The sequence below is a fragment of the Megascapheus bottae genome, unplaced genomic scaffold (genome assembly GCF_031878675.1).
Source record: "Megascapheus bottae isolate mThoBot1 unplaced genomic scaffold, mThoBot2.hap1 HAP1_SCAFFOLD_45, whole genome shotgun sequence".
Classification (NCBI taxonomy): domain Eukaryota; kingdom Metazoa; phylum Chordata; class Mammalia; order Rodentia; family Geomyidae; genus Megascapheus; species Megascapheus bottae.
Window position 1 is genome coordinate 3,464,298 of NW_028327483.1, and position 14,159 is coordinate 3,478,456.

The window sequence follows — 14,159 nt, forward strand, 5'->3', positions numbered from 1 at the left end:
ACTGAAATGTGTATTTCCCTCTGTGAATATGTATGTGTGTGTGTGTCTACACAAGTGCTCGTGTATATGTCCACAAATCCATGCAAGTAACTGCTAGTACTGAAGACCTAACTGAAGTCCCTTAGCTTTTCCCTACTACTAAAGCCACAGATCCACTTCCAGATTTTTGGTGGTTAAATGGAGGTAAAAATCTAACAAACGTTTCTGCCCAGGCAGGCTTCAAATCTTGATTCTCATAACCCAGCCTCGGGAGAAGAGGTATTATCCTCTTTTACCTAGCTTTTATTTTACACAATTAAAAAAATATGGCTAGGGGCTGGAAGTTTGGTCGAGTAGTAGAATACTTTCCTAGCATGCACGAAGACCCAGGTTTAATTTTTGGGTACCACATACATAAAGAAAAGCTGGAAGTGGTACTATGACTCACGCTGCAGAGCTCTAGCCTTGAGAAAGCTCAACGACCAGTGTGCAGGCCCTGAGTTCAAGCCACAAGAATTTATAAAAAAAGGGGGGGGAGGAAAAAAAGCCACCAAAAGGCAAATATGATATATGCAATAGCTTATTACACAACTGACTCAGAATGTTTCATTTGAAAGGACAACATTTTGGAAAGATATGGGGTAACATTTTAGAGTATGTGAAACTAAAGTTACATTACATAGACAATCTGAGTCCTGATGAAAATTAACTTGAATGATAACTGAGTATTTTTGGCCCAGCCAAAGAAATACGTATGTGTACTGGATATAAGAACATAATGTAAAAATACTGTTAATTTTCTTAATTGTAAATACTGTTAATTTTCTTAAGTATGGATAATTGTGAGAGACTTATCTCTAGCCTTTTGCCATGCTCAAGCATTAACTCAAAGTGGATCAAAGACCTCAATGTCAGACCGGAAACCGTGAAACTGCTACTGATAGAGGAGGAGACACACTGGAACTCATAGGTACAGGTAAAAGATTCCTGAACAGAATACAAGGGTCACAACACATTGGAAAGACTCGATAAATGGGACTACCTAAAAATACAAATTACTGCACAGATAAAAGCATAGCCATAAAAGTAGAGAAACAGACAAACAACTCAGAAATGATATTTACCAATAATTCATCTGACAAATGCTTAATACCCAGTATTTACAGGGAACTCAAGAAACTAATCCCCCCAAAACCCAACAAACCATTCATTAAATGGGCAAGGGAACTAAAGACAGACTTATCAAAAGAAGAGATTAAAATGGCAGAAACTCATATGAGAAAATGTTCATCATCCATGGTTATAAAGGAAATGGAAATGAAAACAACCCTAAGATACCACCTTACACCAACAGGAATGACCAAGGTTTTGAACTCAGACAATCACAGATACTGGCGGGCTTTTGGAGAAAATGGAACCCTACTGCACTGCTGGTTGGATTGTAAATTAGTTCAGCCACTCTGGAAAGCAGTGTGGAGGTTTCTTAAAGAACTGAAAATTTACCTTCCCTATGATCCTGTCATACCACTTCTGGGAATCTACCTGAACATCATAACCAAAGATATGATAAGGACACCTGCTCAGCTATGTTTGTCTCTGGACTATTCACAGGAGACATGTGATGGAAACAATCCAGGTGCCCTACTGCAGATTAATGGATACAGAAAATGTGGTATATATATACAATGGAATTCTACATAGCCAACAGAGAAGATAAAATAATGGCATTTGCAGGGAAATGGATGAATCTACAGCAAATCATGTTAAGTGAGACAAATCAAAAGCAAAGGAACAAAAGGTGCATGGTATCCTTAATATGTGGCTATTGGATCCAAAACAGTACAAGAGTGAAGACTCAATATTTGCATACCCAATGCTTTGGACATTGTATTGGAAATATAAACACAAGTACATAGACATAAAAACCTATGACTCTATAGACATAATGTTTTATTACATAGATTAATACGCATTTTGACATACAAACCCTTATCCTAATTTTGATTATGTTCTAAAAACTAAGTGCCAATGATTGTATATAGAGATTAACTTCTTGAATACTTCTTTGTTAAACATGTCATTTGAAATATGATGTAAAAATCAATGTTAATCTATTCTTCAATAAAAAATGACAAAAAAGAAAGAAAAAACCACGAAGAAAATGGAAGTGAAGCTATTGTTAAAAGTAGTAGAGACCTAGCCTTGAGCATGGTCCCAGGCCTGAGTTCAAGCCCAACAACTAACAACAAAAAAACCCATAAAAACATGTTTAAAGCCACTTGCAATCTCACCTTCCACAAATGGTGAAATTTTTGTTCTCAGTCACTTTAGTATCACTTTGTGGATATTTGGGGAACTAAATGTGCACAAACACAATCATTTAAAAAAGTTCAAACATTTACATGACGAGCACATAAAGGACAGTTTGTGTTTGTTTTCTTTCTAGAAGAAGATATGTTGACTTACCTCAGAATGGGGACGGTTGCAGCTCCAGGCATACTCGAACGGTGCCCCATGCAGCCCCATTTGGACCAAAAACACGGAGGCCCATGCGGAAGAGGCACTGGCACCAGATCACCACCCTGTGTGCAGAGCCAGCGATGGGAAAGCTCTGGCAATCTGCATGATCACATGAAGATGGGGAGCTAAGAAACTTGTCAACAAGGCCAGAAGAGAGGCCGAGCCGAGTGCTTCCTTCCTTCTCTGGTGGTGGTAGTCTCTCAGCAGCCAGGTTCACCGGGTGCCCTGTGCTCATGCATGGCACTTCTGCTCCAGGACCCAGCACTGTGTGGCTGCGCATACACATGCAGACGTGCAGCACTGGACTAATCTTGTGGTGGTCCAGCTCCCTTTGCATGTTGGCCTTGAGGCTAGCAAAGCCCATGCCTAAACTAAACCATGGAAAAAGGGAATTTCAGGGACATCTTCCGGGGTTTGAGCACTATCCTATAAGATCAGGGCCTTTGGGGGGGTGCTCTTGATCTCTCTGTATCTACAGGTCTTGGGGCTTCAACGCAGTGAATTGATACAGTTCCTGTTTCAGTTTTCTGTTTTTCTCTTGACTGATACCCTTTCCCTTGAGCCATAGCACAACTTCTGGCTTTTTATATTGTCAGCCATGGGACTTCCATCTGCTAAGCAGAAGACTAAAAGTTGTCTCAAAAGTTTTCTCAGAATCCAAAAGTTTATGACATTTAACAAAAAGGAGTACACAAAATACCAGTTCCTTTGGGACACAGTTCTCAGAGGAAAATGTATAGCTCTGGGTGTCTAAATAACAAATTGGAAAAATCACAAACCAACAATTTAACATGTCACCTTAATCTCCTGGAAGAAGAGCAACAAACCAACTTTAATCCAAGTAGAAAGAAGCAAATTATTAAAAATCAAAGCAGAATTAAATGAATTGGAGTCCAAAAAAATTATAGAAAGAATGAACAAAACAAGGAGTTGGTTCTTTGAAAAAATTAACAAAATTGGCAGACCCTTAGCAAATCTTACCAAAAAAAGAAGGGAGCATACTGAAATAAACAAAATCGCACACGAGAGTGGTAATATCATGACAGAAGTTACCAAGATCCAGAGCATCAGGAGGGAATACTTTTCAAAACTTTATGCTAACATATTTGAGAATCTAGAAGAAAGGGATGAATTTCTAGCCAATATTAACATACCCACACTGAACCAAGAAGTCCTAATCCAACTAAATAGGCCTATTTCAAGCAATAAGAGACCGTCCACCTAAGAAAATCCCTGGGCCAGATGGATTCACAGTAGAATTCTCTAAGGTCTTCAAAGCCGAGCTCACACCAATACTCCTCAAGCTCTTTAACGAAATTGAAAGTGAAGTCTCTTTCCCAAACTCATTCTATGAAGACAGTATAACCCTCATCGCCAAACCAGACAGAGATTCATCAAAGAATGAGAACTATAGTCTCATTTCTTTGATAAATATTGATGCACGACTTCTCAACAAAATACTGGCCAACCCTCTACAACAACTCATCAAAAATATTATACACTATGATCAAACAGGATTCATCACAGGGAGGCAAAGCTGGTTCAACATACGCAAATCAATTAATATAATTGAACACATCAACAGGAGTAAGAACAAAAATCACATGATTGTCTCAGTAGATGCAGAAAAGGCATTTGACAAGGAAAGGCATTTATGGGTGCAGCACCCCTTGATCCACATCTCTCCACCATCCCACCCCAGCCCTCAGGTTTCTTCATCTTTCGATTGTGTATTAAAAGTTTTCCCATTGAAGAGACATCGTGTCAGCACTGTATACTAACCTGTATCATCCCTTCATCATCTCCCCCCGCCACTAATTATTTGGTGTGTGTGGTAACTGGTATCTTCTCATTGCAATCCACTCATTTCCATTCATCCTCTGCCCTCTCCTCCACCCACCCACAGAAGCACCCATTCCCCAGCACTCATTTTGCCAAACTGTGACTTAGTATTCTGAAAGAATGACATTATTGGTTATCTTCACGAGGAGACAGAGTCCATTAGGGCTGATTTCATGACCTTCTCTTTCTTCCCTCCTTTGATAGCACAAATTCTCCACTTTGCCGGGGCTCTCCTGCTGGATCTGGTCTGGCTGCCTAGGAAGGCAGGCATGGGGCATGCATGAGGCCAGCAAGTGGGTGCAGGTGTGGGGTCAGCCTTCAGTGGTGTTGTACATGCAACTGAAACCCCTGTATTGGTGCATATAACACACATGCACACACGCAGAACAAAACTCAAGCTCCACACAACCTCTGCCGCTGGCAAATTACTTTTCTTCCACAGTGCTTTCATATTGTTGAAAAAGCCTTTGGAGATCTTTAGCCAGACAAAAATTCTAAACTTCGAGCCTAATAGGTTTTTTTTTAACTTTTGTCTACTGTAGAGGGCTTTCAGGAGGGCATTGGTCACACCTGCAATCACACCTTTCTTAGCTATACTTCCTAAGCCTCAGCTACCAGTTTGAATTTCCTCTTATTCTCAGGGTTTTATGATTTCATCTTTTATTTTCTTTCAGCATCTTAATTTTAAATAAATATTTCCTCAAGTTTAGACCAAAGACTTTGAGTTTGGTTTGCAAATACAATACTATGACACTGCTTGCCTAGCATGCACAAAGACCCGGGATCGATTCCTCAGCACCACATACATAGAAAAAACCCAGAAGTGGGGCTGAGGCTCAAGTGGTAGAGCTCTAGCATTAAGAAAGCCCAAACACAGTGCTCAGGCCAAGCCCAAGTACTGGTTAAAAAAAATTGAAGGTAGCCACAATACTATGACACTAAACATGATGAATCGGGTTGTTTTTAAACTGGATGCACTGCAGACGCCTCTTTGCCACAGCCCGGGCATGCCTATGTCTTCATTGTGATCCACCACAGTTTCACAGATTGTGGAAGCAAGTCCCAGGACCATCCACAAGAAGGCTGAGGTCCTTGGGCCTGGAGCCGAAACAGGTCTTAGGATCCCATGGGCCTGGAGAAGGAGAGGAGCACTTGGCCACTGTCCTCGAGGTTTCTGAAATGCAGCCATAAGGATGCACAGAGCAGTACACTCCAGTCCTTAACAACAGCCCATGAGGTTTAAGAATGCAAGGGGTCCATGCCTGGCTGTGATTGGTCCATTTTGCCCTGATGTCACATATGGCTGTGATAATTGTTTTGATATTGATTAATAGGAGTTAAGAATTTCATAGAAAGCCAGGTGCATGGGCTCACGCCTGTAATCCTAGCTACTCAGGAGGTTGAGATCTGAGGATCAAGTTTCAAATCCAGCCTGGGCACAAAAAGACCTGAGACTCTTTATCTCCAATTAACCTCTAGAAAATGGGGAGTGGGGCTGGGCACAAGGGTAGGGCAGTAGCCTTGAGCTGAAGAACTCAGGAACAGCGCCCAGGCCAAGTTCAATCCACATGACCCCCAAAAAATGTTTCATGGGAAACCAAACATACAAAGCAAAGGCTACAAAGTGGGATTATGATTCAAAGCTAGCCCAGTCAGGAAAGTCCATGAGACTTCCATCTCCTGTGAACATTATGAGGCAATAAGTAGTACAGCTCTGCCCTTGAGCAAAGATCATCAAGTTCAAACTCACGAATTGCATATACTAAAATGTATCATGGACTTTTCCTGACTAGCCATCGTCCTGAAATATCAGCAACTTGACTAGCTATAAATTAAGGTATGAGCCATAATTTTATAAGCCCTATTTAGCTGTTCTGTTCTTTAGATTTCCTTTTAATTCACTTGATTATTTTTTTCCTCAAGCTAGCAGTTTGCAGATTTCACCACAAAAGAATTTTTGGTGGCAATGGATCCTGTTGCTGCTTCCTTCTTTTTCTTTGTCCTCGTCCTCTTAGAGCCAAAACTGGATTGCAGTAGTATGTTTTTGCTGTTGTTGTTTTTATTTCAAGGCTAGGAGACTCTACCACACAAAAATAAGTCTCGTGGATTTTCCTTACCAATCATCCCATTACAGTGACATGAACAGGTGGGATTACAGGTGAGAGACATGCTTTATAAATATGTAATTAGCCCTTTTCTTTTTTTCCATTTTTAAAATTTTCATGTTTTCTTATCATTTTTCTGTTTTTAAGTTCAGGACCTCTCTCTTGGTTTTAGTGCCTAGCCACTTATCTAAGTGTTGTTTTGTTCTATTTTGTTTTGTTTATTGAAAGTAGTAGACTCTATTACTTGAATCCTACCTTGATTTTGGCTCTTTTTTATTTTTGGAGCTTTAACTATGGTTTGAGCTTAGGGCCTTGCAACTGTCCATGAACTTTTGTTTTCATTTTTTGTGCTTAAATCAAGCAAATGTACAATTACAGCCAAACGGAAAGTTCAGGTCTATCTTCCCTAGAAAGAAAAGTTCTGCTGGTGCCTGTGTGTCAATTAAATGTCAGCCATCTTATCTTCATGGTGGGGGAAGATGAAGACCCCACATAGGTGAATCCCTCGAGACAGGATGGGCAATTATCTGATTGTTTCTAGACCTGTCACTCCAGTGACTAGGACTGGCAGTTTTCCTGTGACCCTGCTCCCTGGCCTACTTAGGCCTGAACAAGCTCAGATGCCATCACACCATGTCATGTGTCACTGAGTCCCTGTCCAGTGTCCTGGCTCTTGTCTGGGCAGCATGGTGTCTCAATTCAGCTCTCCATTGGAGCTGAGTTGGTTTGTTGGTACATTTCTTCTTTCTTTCCTCTCTGACCTGTTTCCTCACTTTGTTAAGTGTATTTGCTGGCTGTTCATCTTTGTGATAGGAGTCCATCATACAGTCACTGGCCTTTTAATAAAGCCTCCAAGAGTATACCCCATAAAATGTGGCTTCTCTGCATTTTCACCTTATAACACTACTACTTGAACCACAGCTCCACTTCTGCCTGATTTTTTTTGTTTTTTTGTTTGTTTATTTGTGTTTTTGGTTAATAGAAGAAGCTGGATAGTACCAGTTGCTTGTAATCCTAGCTGCTCTGGAGGCTGAGATCTGAGGATTAGGGTTTAAAGCTAGCCAGAGCACTAAAGAACAGTGAGGAACAAGAGACTCATATCCAATTAACTACTAGAAAAATGGGAAGTGAAGCTGTGGACCCCAGTTAGGGCAGTAACCTTGAGCTGAAAGAGCTCAGGAACAATGTCCACGTGAAGAGATCAAGCCTCAGGATCCAGAAAAAAAGAAAAAGGAAAAGGCTTGAAAGCTGAAGATTGTGGTTTGAAGCTCTGAGCTTTTTGTTTTGCTTTGTTTTTTATCATAGTTCAAGAACTTTATGAAAGCTGAGATCAAACTACCAGTGCCTAAATCTGAGGATTGGGGTTCAAAGTCAGCCCAGGCAGATAAATCCATAAGACTCATTTAAAGCCCAACACAGAGTGCTACCTTACAATAGTATGCTACCTTAAAACAATATTTCTATTTGAGATCCTAAGTTCAATACCTAGAAGTGACACAAAAAAATCACAAGTTCTTGATGAACTTTCTTGCCTGAGTTGACTTGCAATCATCTTCAAGTTCTGTCTTTTGTGATCTACAGGTGTGAGCCACCACTTTCTGCTCATTGTAACATCTGTAATTGGCTGTTTGTGCTATTATTCCACCCTGATTATTTACACATTTGTATTTGTTTCTTTGTTTTTTTTATATATTTTTTTGTAATTAATAGAAAGATTACATTATATTCACCAGACAGAAGATGCATTACTTCACATACATTGATACCCTTTTTCATGTCATGGTCCCCATTTCCCTCCCCCCAACACTGCAAATGTTCTTCTGCCCCTTACCTATCCAATTTCAAATAACCAATCAAGCCTATACATAATATATCAGATAACAAGGTGAAATACTGTAACAATATGAGATAACCAAGGGACAGCAAAAGAGATGTGAGATAACACAGTACATTAAGGACAACAATCACTCATTCTATACATTTTGTTTCTTTATCCAGGAAATCCTTTCATTTAGCATCATACTATATGCACTTATGTATCTAGGTTCTGTTCTATTGTAAATCTCTGCTAGAAGAGCCCAAGATTTTTACTGATTATGACAAATGAGGGAAACCATTGAGCCTATGTTCCGTTCAGTCTGGCTTACTTCACTTAATATGATTTTTTTCTAAGTCTTTCCATTTTGTTACAAATGGGGAGATGTCGTTCTTTCTGACAGCAGCATAGAATTTCATTGTATATAAATACCACATCTTGTTGATCCATTCATCAACTGAGGGGCACCTGGGTTGGTTCCATATCTTTGCTATGGTAAATAGTGCAGCAATGAACATCATTGTACTAGTGGATTTAGTGTAACCTTGTTTATGGACGATTGGGTAAATGCCAAGTAGTAGAATTGCTGGGTCATAGGGGAGTTCTATGTTTAGTCTTTTGAGGAACTGCCATACTGCTTTCTGTAGTGATTGAACGAGTTTGCACTCCCACCAATAGTGTAGTAGTGATCCTTCCTGGTCACATCCCCTCCAGCATCTGTTGTTACTAGTTTTCTTAATTCTGGGCATTCTAACTGGAGTGAGGCAGAATATTAGAGTTGTTTTGATTTGCATTTCTTTTATGGCCAGAAATGTTGAGCATTTCTTCAGGGGTCCATAGGCCATTCTTATTTTTTCTTCAGGGAAGACTCCAAGTCTTTGGCCTATCTTTTAATGGGATGTTTGTTTCTTTATGTGGTCCTAGCCATAGATCTCTGGGACTGGTTACTATACCTTTTTCCCCCCTCAAATCAGTTGCTTTCCCACCTGAGCCACAGTACCACTTCCAGTTTTTCTGTTTATATAGTACTGAGAAATGAAACCCATAAATGCTATGCAAATAATCTACCACTAAGCCACAGTTCAGGACCTACTTCTGGCTTGGAGTTGGAGATTAGAGGTTCATGGAATTTCCTGCCAAGGTGTATTTGGATTCACCATTTTCAGATTTCATGATTTGTAGGATTATACATCAGCCACCGATGCCTAGCTCATTTTACTATTTTTTTTGCCAGTACTGTGATTTGTACTCAGGGACTGAGCACTGTCCTTGGGCTTTTTACTCAAGGCTAGCAATCTAACACTTAACCCACAGTTCCACTTCCAGCTTTATCTATGTATGTGGTACAGAGGAATCAAACCTGGTCTTCATGTATGCTAGGCAAGCACCGGGGAAAACTCCAAGCCCTATTTTTAAATATCTTTTTGGTCATATGGCTTGAACTCTGGGTATGGGTTTTGCCCCTGAGCTCTTCAGCTCAAGGCTACAAACCTACACATTGAGTCACAGTGTCATTTTTGACTTTTTGTTATTAATTGGAGTTAAGAGTCTCATGGAATTTTCAGTGCTCAGGCTGGCCTTTAAATGCAATCCTCAGATCTCCCCTCCAGAGTAGCTAGGATTACAGTGGAGAGCCAATAGGCCAGGCCATTATCCTATTCCTTTTTTTTGTAAGACATGGGGCTTGAATTCAGCTTGGGTGCTGTCCCTGAGTGCTTCAGCTCAAGACCTCCACCTTAATCCTGGGTACTTGCAGTGTCCCTGAAATCTTCAGCTCCAGGCTGCCATCCTACCCTGGAGCCAAGACCCACTTTCCATTTTCTAGAGGTTAATTGGAGATAAGACCCTCAGGTCCTTTTGTGTCGAACTGGCTTTGAAACTTGATCCTCAGATCTCAGCCACCTGAGTAGCTAGGATTATAGGCATGAGCCACCGCACTGCCTTTCATTTTACTATTGTTAATTGGCTCTTCCACTTTCCTTTTTATTCACATTATTACTACTACTACAACTACTACCATACTATTAGCATTATTGTATGCTGGTCCTAGGGCTTGAAATCAGGAACTTGGTGCTTTCCAGGATGTTTTTCCCTGGAGCATATCCACTTGAGACTCACTTCAACCTCTGATTTTTTTCCATTTCCTTTTTGCTTTTTTCTTTCCATCCTTCCTTCTTTTTTGTGGGTCATAGGGCTTGAATTTATCCTGGGCACTGTCCCTGAGCTCTTCAACTCAAGGCTACCACCATAACCTTGAGTCAACTCCCACTACCTGTTTACTAGTGTTTAATTGGAGATAAGAGTCTCATGTTCTTGGACCAGGAGTTTGACCTAGTGGTAGAGTGCTTGCCTAGTATACATAAAGGCACAGGTTTGGATGCCCAGTACCACATACATAGAAAAAGCTAGATGTGATGCTGTGGCTCAAGTGGAAGAGTCCTAGCCTTGAAAAACCCAAGGACAGTGCTTGAGCCTTGAATTTAAGCCCCAGAAAATAGCAAAAAAAATTCTCAGATTCATTTGTGCCCAGGCTGGCCTTGAACCTTGAACCTCAGATCTCAGCCTCCTGAGTAGCTAGGATTACAGGCGTGATCAATCATGCCTGGCTTCCTTCTTTTTTTCTTGGTTGTTTAACAGACAGAACTGTCTTATGGAAAATCCTGGAATTATCCCAGGAACTGAAATCTGAGGACTGTGGTTTGAAGGTATCCCCAACGAGGAGGTCTAAGACACTTTTTTTTGTTGTCATTGCTGTCCTTGTTATTGTGACAAAGGTGATGTACAGAAGACTTACAGTTTCATTAGGAAGAAATGAGGACTTTCCCACCAGACAATGGCCTCAAAAAATACACTTCCTCCTGTGTAGAGGCCATCCATTCATGGTCAGAATGACTTCTGACTCCAGGTAACCAATTGTTTACAAAAGTGTGATTCTGACTTCTTAGCAACAATAGAAGGGACAACATTCCTGGAGCAGAATGAAAACCCAGCAGACTCCCCCATCCATGTGTGACCCAGCTCTGTGCAGCTTGATGATAGTGCAGAAGGAGAATACCTTGACAAATTCTGTGTCCTTTTGCCTTTCATTATTAATAGGTGAGGGCATGGGGACTCATCCAGGATCTCCATTGTGTCTGGGAAGGAGGAGCCCCAGCTCCCTCTCTACAGACAGGTCCTGCAGTGCAGGCACAGCAGCCTTGGCTTTCTCCACCCCCAGCGATTTCCCAAATCTGCCAAAACACATGGAATCCAGGGAAATGTGGCCTTATGCAGGTGATATAGGTCTAGGGATAGCTGTCCTGATGATCCCATAAGCCCATCCCTCGGCTAGTGCAAGAGTGCTGACAAAATGTTGCCCGTGTGGCCAGGGGAGTTGAGGTGGCATGCCATGTGAATGACATGTGTTGGGTGGCACACACTAGATGCCTTCTGTTCTGCACACTATTGTCCATGCATGACTAAAGCCAGTGTTGCATTCTATCTGAATCTAAGCAAGGTCAGGGGTCTGAGAAGCCAATGAACCCAAAAAGAAATGGTTGAAAAGGGACAAAGTGAAAGGGAGTGAAGGAAAGCACCAGGGGAAAAAAGTCTACATTAAAAAACAAACCTTTCCTTTTAGATTCTACATACTGTATACATAGCAAGGAGAGAAACAGCTTGGATTTATACTTTAGTGTGTGCAGGTGCAGTGTTAGACAATGTAAATATATACATATCAGTATAAATACATGATGGGAAAGAACAAAGCAGACATGAGTGATGTAGCAGAGATGAGGGTTAGCAATTTCCTACCCTCATCCTCTGTAATCCTAGGTAATCAGAGGATCTCAGTTCAATGCCAGCCTGGGCAGGAAATTCTGTGAGACTGTTATCTCCAATAAACTACAAGACAAAGGAGAAGGAGAAAAAGAAGAAGAGTAACAGGTGGAAGATAAGAAGAGGCGAGGAGGAAGGGGGAGGAAAGACAGAAGTGGCACTGTGGGTCAAGGTGTATAGCTTTGGCCTTGAGCAAAACTAAAGCTCTAAGACAGTGCCCAGGACCAGAGTTCAAGGGCCCAACATAGAAGGAAAAGAAGGAACTTAACTACTATGATTCATGAATGATCATAAAAGTCTTATTGCTTGAATGCATCAGGGAGTGAGGGAAGGTTTGGTGGCTAGCAACTGAATGTACTCCTGGCATGTACCCTGTCTTGGGTGCCTCAGGTTGGAATGGGAGAGCTCTCACTGCATCACAAAACAATGTTCATAAATTCTGTGATGTCACATCCATCTTTGCCTTTGCAATAGGTAAGTTTCAGGCACTGGTCTTGCACTGAGGTCAACTCAGCTACGCAGAGAGGCACAAACTTTGAGAGGAAATTACTGCCACTCACCGGACCATGGCTTGATGAGCTGTCCTAGTCGGGTGCTAAGATCACATGAGCTAGAGCACAAGGATTCTGAGCACTGAGGACCAGAAACTATTGAAGGGATTGGAGGAATACAAGTTGATGTGGTGTCTCCATGCTGCTTTCATGTTGGAGAAGGAAGCTTTATTTCACAGAATTCCAGAAATCAGAGGCATAAGATTGATGATGACGTAAGAAAAATGTTATAGTGGGGAAGGGAGGAAATATCCCTGAAAAGGAGACATTGGATGTGAGAGCAGGGGCTTCATCCATGCAATTATGTAGGAGTAAGTTGTCCAGGCAGTGGGCACAGCAAGGACTCCCAAAATGGGGAGAACGGACTTGACCTGCTTCAGAGAAAGAAAGCTGCACTGACTTGCTAAACATCATGAATCAAGGAAAGGGCTCCAATGAAGAGACCAGACATGGAGATAGTTTAATGAGAACGTTCCAGACAGACCCCGGGCCCCAACTACCATCTCCACTCCTCACCCTATTTTTGACTCCACCCCTAAGCCCCATTTCCAGCTGCACACACATCCCTCTTCCTTCCAGAATCACTCTGCACCCTCATTGCCCCCAGCACACTTCATCCCCACTCATGGGACCACCCTTCACTACCAGTCCTGATATACCTCTTATACCTCAATTCTGGCACCAACACTAATTCCCATTTACAGCTCCATCCCTCTACCCCACTAACTGCCCACAACTTCCCCACTTCCATCCCCACCCCTCACTTCCTTTTCCACTCCCCATCCCTCATTCCCCCATTTCTAGGACCAATTCTTATTCCTCATCCATTGGCCCAAACCTCAACCCCATTTCTGGCAGTACCCCTCACCCCCAATTCCTAGACCTACCCCTCACCCCCACTTCTTGGACTCACTCCTCACCTCCACTCAGGGCTCCATCCCTCATACAGGCTCCCATATACCTCTCCCTGTTTTCCAGTTGCATGCACCAGCCACCCAGTTGAGTGTTCCTTAGAGCCTTTGACAGTGTCTCACACCTATATGCTTTATGTAGGTGCCAGAAAATATACAGATTATTTTAAGTTCTGCTAATACCAGAACTTGAATTCAATGCCTGATTCCTGTGCCTTAGCTTTTATCACTCAAGGCCATTAATTTAACACTGAAGCCCTAGCTGCACTGCCAGTATTTCGGAGATTAGAGCATTTTGGGCTGTCTTTGAATGTTTCTCCTCAGATCTGAAGCCTCTAGAGGAGCTTGGATGGCAGTGGTGGTCTTCTACCCACCTGACTAGCTGGAGTGATGAGTATGATTCACTGGCCTCCAGCCTTCAATGAGCTTAGGAAAAATGAGTTGTTTTCATCATCAGGAAGAGGCCACAACCAGAGATGTGTGCCAGGCCTCTACATCTGCCACAAAACTGTGTGGTACTATCATAGCCTTGCACTGCCACAGCCCCAGGACCCGAGATGAGTCAGTCACTCATGTGTTTCATTGGGGCATAAGATGGTGACCTGTATGTAGACCCTGG

At 41.9% G+C, this 14,159-nt stretch overlaps 1 long non-coding RNA gene across 1 annotated transcript in view; it reads right to left on the reverse strand.

Annotated features, from left to right (window-relative positions):
- The window catches only part of LOC150039764 (uncharacterized), a 49,513-nt gene extending 38,370 nt beyond the window's left edge, over nt 1-11,143 (reverse strand). Inside the window, exon 1 of the long non-coding RNA XR_016534248.1 lies at nt 11,057-11,143. This is a non-coding gene — a long non-coding RNA (uncharacterized LOC150039764). The remainder of the gene's footprint in view (nt 1-11,056) is intronic.
- Between the last annotated feature and the right edge of the window lie 3,016 nt (nt 11,144-14,159).